The sequence below is a fragment of the Octopus sinensis genome, linkage group LG20 (assembly GCF_006345805.1).
Source record: "Octopus sinensis linkage group LG20, ASM634580v1, whole genome shotgun sequence".
Classification (NCBI taxonomy): Eukaryota; Metazoa; Mollusca; class Cephalopoda; order Octopoda; family Octopodidae; genus Octopus; species Octopus sinensis.
This window is the reverse complement of record NC_043016.1, coordinates 24,011,852-24,025,126: the sequence shown is the minus strand read 5'-3', so window position 1 is coordinate 24,025,126 and position 13,275 is coordinate 24,011,852. Positions and strand designations below refer to the sequence as shown.

The following is a 13,275-nucleotide window of genomic DNA, read 5'->3' as shown; positions in this document are numbered from 1 at the left end:
CTTCTAATCTACCAATTTTTGTAATAACATTTAACAAATAAATGCTCAAATATAAAGTTCAGAGGCTACACAATATTAATTGATGAGAGTTCATGATTTACATTGACAAAAGAATACTGAATATCACTTCACATTTCAATAGTGTCTCATTAACTGAATTTGGAAACTACATGTAATTAATCATTTTCAAACAATATCAAACCCATTTTTCTATCTGTCATCTACATTAAACTGTTCATGTGCTTCAATGTATTTTTAAAGTAAGTATTTTACAGAGGTTTGTATTAATTTTTTTTCTTCCATTCACTGATGTTTGGAATGCAGCCAGAATTCAAGCAGTTTTCATTCTGTCTTATAACAACATGGTTTCAGTTGAGAATTTTAATTTGACTATGAAAGTGCTACAACCAACAACTGAGGTCATTAGCGTACTAGCTAAATCTAATAAAATACTAGAACACTAAGTTATTCTCTTACTAAAAAACCCTGATAGTGGAGACATATTTATCAACTTAATATTACTAAAATTATGGTGAGCATCAATACACTGCAACAATTAGTAATGGTATCAATAAAAATTCAAAAAATCCCAAGAAAGAAGAGATAACTTTTAGGGCTCTTTCAGGTTGAAAAGATGGGATGATTATATTACATCAGTGCAGATCATATTTAGTATGAAATTAACAAACTTTAAGAAACTAAATAAAACATTCCTTTTAATATGAACTGGTTTCTTTCAGCTTTGTTCCAAGATTTAATCTGAATTGTTTGTTTAATTTTGAAAAATTAGACATGTCTTGTTACATAATTTAGCAGCAGTAATGAATCTTGTTGATGCCCTATAGAAATTTAATTTCGATAACTCAAATGATTTTTCAATGTCAAAGGATTATATTACAGTGAGCAAGAAAGGAAAAAAAAATCAGAGAAATAAGAACTTTTGAGTGATGCTTCTGATGTTTTGTATTAAGTTACAAAGGATGAAAATTGAAGACTATATTTTCATAATATAAAAAAATGCAATGTTAACCTAGAGATATGTTAATCTTTAGAAAATAATAACTTTCTACTAAAAATACTATTCAATATTCCTTGAATAAAAATATTGATCATGAAAAAAAATCTATTAGAAGATAGACTGTTAGCTCTGTCTGCAATTCTGAATATCTTGCTCATCACTGCTTTTCATTCTAAATTCCCTTTATTATGGACCACTCCTGCTGTCCACTGAGCTCTCTCTTCCATTCAGTTTACCACTGGCTTCAGCTCCACTCCTGCTTCTTGCCTCTGCTGTTGTCTTTAATGATGACTTTTTATAGGGACTCTTATTGAAATAGAAATATATTAAAATATTGTTTTCAACCAAGTTTAGAGCTATCGCTACACATAACCCAGTGTAACTTACAAGGCTGCAAACATCCCTAAGCAAGATGACTTTTTTTCATTAACTTGACCAACAAGTTCATAATGAAAAATTATAACCTGTATTATCAGTGAAATCTAAATAGAAGCTTCTTAAAATACTGGGTCATGAATAAAATGGTTAAGTAATCAGATTTATACAGTACTGTTAAGTAAAATTAAATATGCATACTTCTATAAGTAAATGGCAAAAAATCAGGACAGTTTAGAAGCAAGAGCAGGCTGTAAGCCGTAAGAACAATCTGACAAATTGAAATACAGATACAATTATAAAAATCAGAAAAAAAAAAATGAAGAATTCTATTATAAAATAATTAGCTTGATCCTAAGTTCAAGTGACAGCAAAATTCTGATAATTTTTCATTTCTTTCATTGATACCATCAGGTACCAAGCTTTGAAATTAATCTCAATTCATTATCTCTATCAGAATTATATTCAGCTGATAGTTGAGGAATTAGAGAAAGGAAAAACTATTGTTCCCCATATTTGGAAATAGTACTACTATGCTTAGACACTGGACATAACTGTCAGGAACTTAGCAGCCCAACAAAACTTTATACACTGAAGTATCAGGTTTTTAATTAGCTTTGGAACAAGCATTTTCACTCACAAAAGCAAATCAATATCAGGCAAATAAGCTAGATAACAAGAGTGAGAAGTGTTAAGCAGCACCAATAAAAAGTTATTTTGATAGTTTAATGAAAGGATCAGAATTTAAACTACAGTCTGTCATCATCAAATTTTATATAATTCAGTTACTTATACAAATTTTAGAATTTAAAAATTATAAACTCATTGAAAAGTAGAAGTGGATGAAATGATGTGAAATGCAGCAGTAATTATCAAATCAAATTAAGACATACACAGTTTCACATATACACAGAAGATATACAAAATACTATTACAAGCTATTTTTTTTATATAATACTAACAATGCATATATTTCATAGACTATGCTAAGTTCCCTTCCAACAAAAGGGAAATATATGTCGATTGCCTTTTCCTTTACTTTATAAAGCCTCACTACATAATTTTAGCAAGAAAATGTTTGTACTAAAATTTTGAAAGAAATTTGTTCAATAGTGTGAAGAGAAAACTGGAGAATGTCACCACTTTTTAGAGTGAAAGTGTAATGTCATGAAAAGGACTTGGTTTCACAAAAAAGATGTGCTTCATATCTAAAACAAAAATGCTGTCTTTGGTGAATGTCAAATTAGGAGTGATTTATGCCCTCTGCATAGCTGAGATAAACTATTTCTAGAGTAATATGCCATGTCTACACTCCCATTCTTTCATTATCTGGTGTAGTGTTTCTCAGGTGGGTGAGGCCTTTGAGGACTGAAAAGAGGTGAACATATTGCCATGTTTAATAAAATCAAGATGGCTTCTAACTTTTTAAATACTGTGAAGAAAGAATTTTGTGGAAGCAAACTATTTTGTTTCTTCATATTAAGGAGTGGCACAAAAAAAATTCACTATAAAAGGGGTTGAAGGGTGGTATTTGTGAGCTACTTATGCCTTTCTTAAAGATAGTAACAATATTTATAAATAAAAGGCATCAAAAGCTTAGTCGTAACTCAAAAATATGTTCATATATAGAGAATAATAGTACTTCTTCCATGAATTCTCAATGGTGAATACAATGACTTAAGGGTGGTGGAAGAAGCCAACTCAACCTGCCCAGGGTGAATATCGCCACAAGTACAAGTAATAATAGTACTTGAAGATGACAATCTAATATTTTCAATGTTTACTTATTTCAACCTAATCTTTTAAACATGCTAAAAAAAATTATTTTTGCTGAATCAGTACACTAAACTCTGTAGAAAAATTTATATATATATATATATATATATATATATCCTAATAACTACTTAAAATACCTTCATTTGAAAATAAATTTCTAGCATACTACACTCGTGAAATTGTTTAAGCCTAGATACACATTTGTCTTTCAACAATCAATTCCACAATATTTAATTAAGGATTACCAACTAATACAGGTCGGAAGACTTAACCTCCAGAGTCACTTATTTTTACTTAAAAAAAAAACACCAAAGGATATTAAAAGTCTGTTATTCAATGTTTTAAATAATTTAAAACATCTGTAAACACCTCCTTATCTCACAAACAACCCCAATTGTCTCAAACCACTTATTTCTTCCACACTGTAACCTCTGCTCATGTTTTCCTAAGATGTTTCTAATTAAAGAACAATGCCAGTAATATTAGGAGAAAGGAGTCAGTCGATGCTGTTCAATCTCAATATTTGACTGGCACTCTTGACTGTCAACCCTGAAAGGATGAAAGGCAAAGTTGATCATGGTGGGATATGAACTCAATGTGTAGGAGCCAAAAGAAGTACAATGAGGCATTTTGTTCTGTCACTAATAATTCTGCTAGCTCAGCAGGAAAAAAACCCCAGAAAACTGACCACAAAGGACCAGCAAGAGAATTTTACGGATAATATAAAATTTCAAAGTTTAAAAATCTTTATTTGTAATAATAATAATTTTTTTATAATTCTTTATTCTTTAACTACTATTCTTTCATTACTACATTTTGTTTCAAAATTCTAAAATAACTATGTATTTAGATCATTTCCATAAGACAACAATATGTTAGTCTCAAAACAAAAATGTAAATCATTTAAATTTACATGATAGATCACATAAGTAGTTTCAGCAGTGTAGTTAGGCTACTCATTATTCAGATATTTTCAGTAGATTATTATAGGCAAAAATTTACATGGAAAGCCCACTAGAAATATAACAAATAATGCACTTATTTGGTCCAATTTGTCAATCATACTTTATGCTGACCCCTAAGTACCAATGAGTTTTCCTTTCATTATTATTCGGAATAATGATTTTGAATCATGAAGTCAACTGACTGAGTCCAATGCCTTTTGAAAATTTGAAACATAAATACTTCTTAAAGTTTTAATGTTATACTTTCTGGAAATTGTTTACACTATACCAGTTAACATTATTAGACATTGGAGTACTCCTTTCCAAGTCAACTACATTGATATGCTTGTAGCATTTCTTTTATTTACTGCATTCAAAGATTATTCAAATTCAGAGTTAGCTTAATTAGGAAAAAATGGTAGAACACTTTCCATGAGAGAAAGGATATTGAAAAATAAATTTCCAAGAACAGAAAATTAACTCTGAGAACACTAGTTGTATACTAGTAAAGTAAACAATTTGTTGATATATAAGTGTTAATCTAACTTGTAACTATTAACAAACATACAGTTTATGCTGGTATTTTACGCTTTGGTAACATGACCACAGATGGTTTAAGGCATGGTGAGAGCAGTTCATCAGATCAAATCAAGAACTATGGATTTATTGGTTTTCAAATTGCTGACACAATAATATGGTCACAAGCCCTGAAAGAGCTATCACCATTTTTCCAGCGAGTGGTTGGATTTGAAATCAAAGAGTCAAAACACACATTGCAACCACAAAGAATCTCAATTGTGCAACAATTCTGTCAATCCAATCATCAAAAGCATGAAAACTGACCTCAGTGGTATTTGAAGACAGAGCATTCTATCTAACATTAATAACTGCCAATTCAATCTAATTTGATCATAGCCAAACCATCTTTCAAGCACTTAATCTGACTATTATTTATTGGAATCTTCACTGAAGCAATTAGTAAATAGACCGATTAGTTCATATTTGTTCATAATCAGTTTCATAATAGGTCTTTAAACACAATTTTTAATTCTAGCATCTTCATGTTAAATGAATAAAACTGAGAAAAGTTATTCAATTGAACATGCTGGCTGAGGTTTACTTCTTCAAACCAACAAGACACAAATCTAAGTTAAAATGCTTACAAAAATGTTTGTTGCAACTATTGTTCATTTTAACAGAATTATTTTCAATCTAATAATAGCTAACCAAAATATGGTGACTTCTTTCCAAGTAGCAGTCAGAAACGTTACACCCAAAGGTTACTTTCAAACAAGAGTCAAATTTTGCAACAAAAAAAAAAAAAAGTTGCCGGTAATGCACTTGCCTATTCAGTTTTTTAAAATTTTAAATTAGTTTTATCCATGTTGTATAACACAATTTTTCAAACCTAGCAAGAGAGCCTACACCTGAGGAATGGACATAAAAGACGGCAATCACAGCTGTAACTCTTTTGACCAATAACAATACTCTTTTACTTGTTTCAGTCATTTGACTTTGGCCATGCTGGAGCACTGCCTTTAGTAGAGCAAACTGACCCCAGGACTTATTCTTGATAAGCCTAGTATTTATTCTTTCATCTCTTTTGCTGAACCGCTAAGTTACAGGGATGTAAACGCACCAGCATTGGTTATCAAGCGATGTTGGGGGAACAAACACACACACACACATATATATATATATATATACATGATGGGCTTCTTTCAGTTTCTGTCTACCAAATCCATTCACAAGGCTTTGGTTGGCCCGAAGCTAATGTAGAAGACACTTGCCCAAAGTATCATGCAGTGTAACTGAACCCGGAACATGTGGTTCATAAGCAAGCTACTTAACACACAGCCACTCCTACACCATATGTTTCTTTTTGACTAAGCCATTCAATTTCACCTGATGGCTTACAAACCTAGTCAAACTTAATTGTGTAATAAATTATATTACTTTTAATACAAGTCTCCTCATCAATGTTTTGTTATTCATATAACCGCATAAGAACCTAAAATATTTTTGTTACTCCACCCAACCAAATTCAACAAGTTGCAAATGCAGATATACACACACAAACATATTCTCTAGCATCTATTTTCCCATACTAGAGTGGGTTGAACAGGAAGAAGAGGCAAGATTTTATGGCTGGATGCTTTTCCTGTTGCCAAACTTTACCTCATTTTCAAGTAAGAAATCTTTTTTTTATTCCACAAATCTTTGAAAGGAATGGAAACATATCACTGGCAGTGATACGTGCAGTCAAATGTTAATTTTCATAAACATTCACACACACACATTACAGGTTTCCTACAGTTTTCATCAACAAAATTCACTCACAAAGCTTTGGGTGGTCAACAAATGTAGCAGATGACACTTGCCAAAAACACTGCACAATAGGACTGAACTGAAAACCTACATATGGTCGCCAAGCAAACTTTTTAACCACACACACACACAAAAATATCACTGAACTATAAGGATATAAAAGATATGAGAATCTTCTTGCTTTAATATGTAGAGTGTTTTACATAGATTCATTTATTTCTACTACCATAATGTTTCATTTGTATAATTTCATATGTAGCATGCTATTCCTCTAAAAAGGGAAAATACACTTAAAATTAGTATGTTAAATCTCGTCTGCATGCAGTTTGTGTGTGTGTGTGTATATATACATATATATATATATATATATAAAGCATTACACAAATCTGTTATCGTTAAGGAAAAAAGCTCAACTGAAGTGGAAGGAAATAAAAACATTTCTTAACCCTTTTGCATTTAAACTGGCCATATCTGACCTAAATATTCTACCTGTTCTATGTTCAAACTAGCCAGTCACACCTACCCTACAATGCAAGGTAATATAATCACATGAAAATTCTGAAGCTACAAGATAATGCATGATTAATTCAAAACAATGTGAATAAATTATATTTGACAGTACAATCTAAATGCTAAAAGGTCAATCACTAAGTGATTTATGATCAGGCATCATAAAGTACCAGTTGCTAGTCTGTGTTATAGCAAAAGAACATCCATTCAAAATTTTAATCTATGGTACTGGAATATCTATAGCATTGAATGGTACTGGAATATCTATAGCATTGAGGTTTCAAAATATTACTTGTTCATAGGAAAAACCTCAATAAAAATATGATTTCCAACTAACTGTAAATTAAATTATAAAGATTCTAAAAATAAATAGCTATAATAATGAAATTCGATGGAAGAACAGAAGCATACGTCAGTGTGCTTTCAGATGAAGTCAATGTTCCATTGGAGAATGGATTCAAGAGACTTTATGTGAGATATTTAAATATACAATTCGTGGACATATACATGAGAAGGAATGAATTAACTATTTAAGTCAACAATACATATTCATCTCAGATTCAGTAATTAGGGCAATATTAGAAATGTGCACAAGATGTGAAAACCAATCATGCAAAACATTTTGTTTTTTTTTTCTAAATGTAAAGTATACAGAAACAAAGAACGAAAAACACTAGCAGAGAAAATTTCAATCCAGTAAGATTGAAATTTAGATGGTTTCATCTTGTAAAAAAATATATCAATCCAGCAATAAATTTTATCCCAGCAGGCAATGCTGTTGTTGCTTTGTATCCAAGTGATTCCAGGTTTAATCCAAATGTGCAGCATTTTGGGTAAGTATCTTCTACCATATAACTGCATATCAACCATTGATTTTGTTACTCATTTTGAAGAAGTGCTTTATGTGGATCTTTCACCAATATATTTTGGCAAGAAAATTGCAATAGTGCTCTTGAATAAAAATCCTTGGTTGTTTTTTGTTCCATTTTGAGCTGCTGCTACCGTCACAAATGTAGCAAACCAGTGACTGGCATATTGGAAACACTATCGTCCACCAATTGCATTATAAAGTAAAAATATCATGTGGTAAATTACATAGTTATACATCACTAGCATAATATCAGAGTATCTGTTGGAACAGATTTCCAAAGTAAACAGGGATGCAATTAGAAATGACAGTTGTTTATAGGATTTAATCAGAATTAAGATTGATTAATTCAGCCAACAAATTTGCTGGCAACAAACTATTAATTGTCTACTACGCAACTAAAAACTGAACAGTGTACAAGGTAACATCCACATCCCCATCCCTTCCAACTAGTACTTTAATGTACATGTACATAAACTGTGATCATAGCTAATGATAAGCAAAGTGACTATGTTTGAAAGAAGACATTTAGGGGAATGCTACCAGCTGGCAACAAAATATTTCCCTCTGCACAACAACTAGTCTTTATGAATCATGTGAAAACACATAATGGCAATGAAATATGGATAGTGAAAGAAAACCATCTGGAGCAACTGAAAAGGAAGATGTCGAATATTGATTGGTTGATGAGCAAGGTCAACTTCTTAGGAAGGTTGAATGCAAGATGAGAAAATGGTTGAACAAAGAATGGTTGATGCTGCAATGGAGACACTATTCGAGTAGATAATGAATGATGGGCAAACAGGAATATAAGCTTGCAGTAGAGGTTGACTAAAATGTCATAAATGAAAGATCCAAATGTAGAAAAATTATCCCTCACATACATAATGAAGCAGGACTTGGAAACTGTGTTAAAAAACATTGATTAATCCCTGCCTGCATAGTTATATGTATGCTAAATGATTTAAATATAGGGGAAAAAAGTGGCTTCAAAATTATTTTGCTTGAGTCTTAAGCTTGCAGACCTAAATTAACTGAAGTGATTCAATTTTGATAAAGCAGTATATTTTGCTACATATTCTCATGTAGAATGAGAGAACTCAGAGCTTCTGAACTGAAGTGTATATTTCTCTAGATAAGAACACTGAGGTCTCCTACATTAGAAATTAAAGATCTGAGTTCAAGCCAAAAAGAAAGCATCTGTATATTTTGAAAAAAATGTTCACACAGACAGGAAAATCCATGCAGCTTGATTGTGTTGTTAGTTGATGAAAAAATTAAATATGAAATTGTCAATTTTAATAAGCTTGTTGAAGATGCTGGCAGTTAAAAAAGTGTTTAGAGGGCCAGGTTCCATATTCTGCATATCTATGCTTTAAATGCTATTTATACTAAAATGAAGAGATAACTAAATGAAAAGTTACATTGAAAATGGGGAAAAAATGACAGTGCAATACAAACAAAATTTTATTCTGAAGAAAGTGCATACATACTTTCAATGGTCAATGATTCTGGTTACATTATATATAGAAAATGAATTCTAATTGGGGAAAAAACCCTTCAGAACCTTTTTGATAAGGCATTCTTTTTTGTATATATATATATATATATATTTTTTTTTTTTTACATAAAACTAGACATGAATGACAAAATTAAGTTTTGCAAAAATTTTATTTCTTTAATACTCAGTTGCTTCAATAATTAATATAATCCAAAAGGCTGTTTACCAACTGAAATTCATTGTAATATCAATGTTGCCATTTTACATATTGTCCATATCCTTAAAAGTAAAATACTACAACCAACTCATCAAAAATATAGTTTTATTCTAATCTATCATTGGATTGCCCTTTTTCATCTTATATAATGACCAAATTCAATCAATCTTTTTATACTTCAACACTGATACATTCCCTTCAGAATGTTTTGATGACAAATAGCTAAGCAAGATTCAAAACAATGGAAGACTTAAATATCCAAGTCCACCAAGAATGGAAACAGAACAAGTTGACAGTTTGGACAATTGGTCATTCTTTAGGTTTCTTCCATTAGCAATTAGCCAAGGAAAATGTGTAATAAATCAATAAATCAAGTAGAAGGGACATGAAAACGTATAATAAAAGTTAAACAGAGAATATTTGTAACAGTATACAAATGACGTTCAACAGTATCCAAGATAAGTATGTCCCAAATGATACACTATACTAACCACTAATAAAGACACTTAAAAAAAGTTGATGTAGTTTAGTAGCTCACTACGTAGAATGATACTGAGAAACAAAATATGCTGTATAGTTAATGGAAAAGAAAACCCATACTGTGATTTGATGTTGATAAAGTCAACACTTTGCATAATCCAAATTCCTCAATGTGACTAACAGTATGAGTTACTTGTAAAATAAATTGATTGCTATTGTGATTTACTTAGTAGCAATGCTTAATAACATAGGGCACTTAATCATGCTGAAGTGATCCAATGATAGAATAAGGGTGAAAGGTAAATGTTATGTAATGGCAAGGAAATATGACATATGGGGTGGGAATTAGTGAAGTATTGATATAATTAGTTGGTACATGCAAGAAATAATCATGTTGTATGCACATGTAATGAAAATAGATGACATGCTAAATAAAAACTGCTATGAATTTGACAAAATTAGCGAAGGAAGACTCAAAGCAATCATATTCAGAGATTAGAAAGTTAAGATGAAATGACAGATGTAGGAAAAAAAAAATCTGTTCAGCAAACCTGTGCCAGAATAGAAAAATGTTAAATTGATAATGATGAATACTTACCATATTCCTATAACAAGGACAGGGTCATTTTGTAATGTGATGAGAATGGTTATCAAGATGTTTAGCTAATTTTCATTTGCAAACTATTAAATTACCACCCATGAACAATCTTCTAGAAACCAAATAATTCGCACCTCTAGATTCCATATTTATGGTTTGAATAATGACTATGAATTAAAAAAATGTGTATCCAGGATGTTATATTTACAGGATATTATATTTACAAGTGGTTGGTGAGATAATCAATAGTTACTTAACCACAATGTTATCCATTCAGACAATTTCTATAGAAACAAAGGAAAGATAAGTGTTGCTACGTCATTCTTCAAGTAGTTCTGCTTCACACAGCATTTACTATGTAGTCATGGTGTCCGCTAAAAGTTGTATGGTTTGCAATTGCAACCAAGTACTTCAATAGTTTTATTTGGTATTCTGTCCATTAATTTTGAAATTCCTTATCATTCTTATCTTTTATTGGGTAAAAAGTTTCTAACTATAACACTGCTTACAGTGTAATAGTTTATTTTTTTATTGCTTCTGTAACTCTTGTGTTCTAAGAAAATTTGCATCCCTTATTTTTTACAACTCTTAAAAATAATTGATTTTTATATTTTACATTTCCTTTTAATGATAATTAGCAGTGCTTTAATGTTAACATACAAATATGAAAGCCAAAAAAAAAAAAAAAAAAATGAGAACTAAGTGGAAACTGAACACAGTTCCTATAAATGTTTCTGTATATAGCAGTAAAGAAAGGGGAAAGGATTCTCACTAGGCTTTCACTTGGTTTTTTAAAAGATACAAAAAGAGTTCTAAGATTTATACACACCAAACTTCCTTTTCACTACCAGAATTACCAAGAAATGTATACTAATGCTCATACTTCATCTTGATGAATCATACAAGGTGAACTGATTTTAAATATTTCATTATAATTGATTTTAGATATTCTGCAAATCCATTACTCATTATTCCTGAGCAACTTGTCCAGCAAAGATGCCAACTGAGCAATTAATTAGTGCAAAAAGAGACTAGTTGCAAAATGCTTGTTGCATACAACATACAAATACCAAATACATATCATTTCAACATCAATTTTCCTTCCTTTCATGGGACAGACAATTCTCTGATGCATGGCTAGACCTGTTTTTCATGGCAGTCTGAAAACATCATATATGATGATGACACTCTCACTTGCAGCCATCACATGATGTCAAAACAAGGGTACATACAAGCACAAATATATAATGGACACCTGCCCATGGTGCTGCACAATGTAACTCAACTATACAGCCACATATAACGTTTATAAACCACCAATAAATGACACACCCAATACCCTACATTGACCATACAACTATTGTTGATTTGTAACTACTCTCTGCAATGCAACATTAACTTATCACAATAAGCCATTTCTTCAGAAAACTACAGAAAAATTATCAGAAAAAAAAATGTTACAAATCAGACAACCATTATCATTATTTCTATTTTTTTTTTAAATTATTTTTAGCCATCAAAACCTCATAATTTAATCAAATCTGCACACAATCACATGTGAAATATAAATGTTCATCCATTACAAACACGTTGAATATAATGTAAATTATATATATATATATATATATATTACACGCACCTTTAAAACCAGTGGGCATGTTTACTGAAATTCCCTATTTTACTTCAAAAACCAGAATCTCATTTCTTTAAAATTTTCTTGGTAAATCTCCTTTTAAGCAGATATGACAGCAAATGTCATGTGTAATGGTATAATTTTTTAACCAATGTTCAAAAATTCTTAGGCAACAAAATTTCTAGGTATATGCATACACACACACATTCCAGAATGCTTGGATATCAGTTGTTATAATTTTAAGTATCAGTCACAAATCAGTTATATTAACAAATTTTTTTTCCCTGACAAATGAAATTCCTTTTAATGTAGAAAAACCAATAAACTGAAATATTTTCTTGCTAAATGACAGTACTTGTAATTTATCGAAGTGTCTATATTTTTACAAAAACAAGCCCAATATTAATAATGCTTAACTGGTAGAAATTCTATAAATCAGTTGTGAATTTTGATGGAAAATGCAAGAAGAGCAAACAAACTTGGTAAAAAAAAATTTTTTTTAAGTGAAATGTTTTAGTATAGGAATAATTGCATGCATTTGATCAATCTGGCATAACTAGTAAAGTAAGAATTAGAAATAACCATATTTAAAATTCATATTCATCCTTAAACTTGTGAAAATAACTTCTCTGGATTTTGTTCTAACTAAAGCTCTACAATAATCCTTATGTAATTCTAAGAAAAGCAGTTATATTTTTAGATTTAGCAAACATTTTCATGAAATGTGATGAAATTTCAGATTCTAGGAATATTTCCACAGTCAATCTGTTAAAATGAATTTGATAAAAAAAAAAAAGAAAAGAATGAATCCCATCTTCAACTGGGAGGAATGAAATTAAAATTCTTGCTTTGGATATTTTTTGTTTCTTCATAATAAAAATTCGGAAATTCAATTCTGGCAATATCAATGAAATATGAAATTTTAGTTAATTAATGAAAAGCAAATGAACAGATGATTGCAATGTTAATGTAAACTAGCAATGAATGATAGTTGAAATTGTACAAAATGGGGGAGCGGAAAAAATGC

The 13,275-nt window shown here is 30.5% G+C and overlaps 1 protein-coding gene across 10 annotated transcripts in view; it reads right to left on the bottom strand.

The window, feature by feature from the left end:
- Positions 1 to 13,275, bottom strand: part of LOC115222483 (RNA-binding protein Nova-1) — a 41,202-nt gene that overhangs the window by 15,077 nt on the left and 12,850 nt on the right. The gene's annotated exons all lie outside the window — the stretch shown is intronic.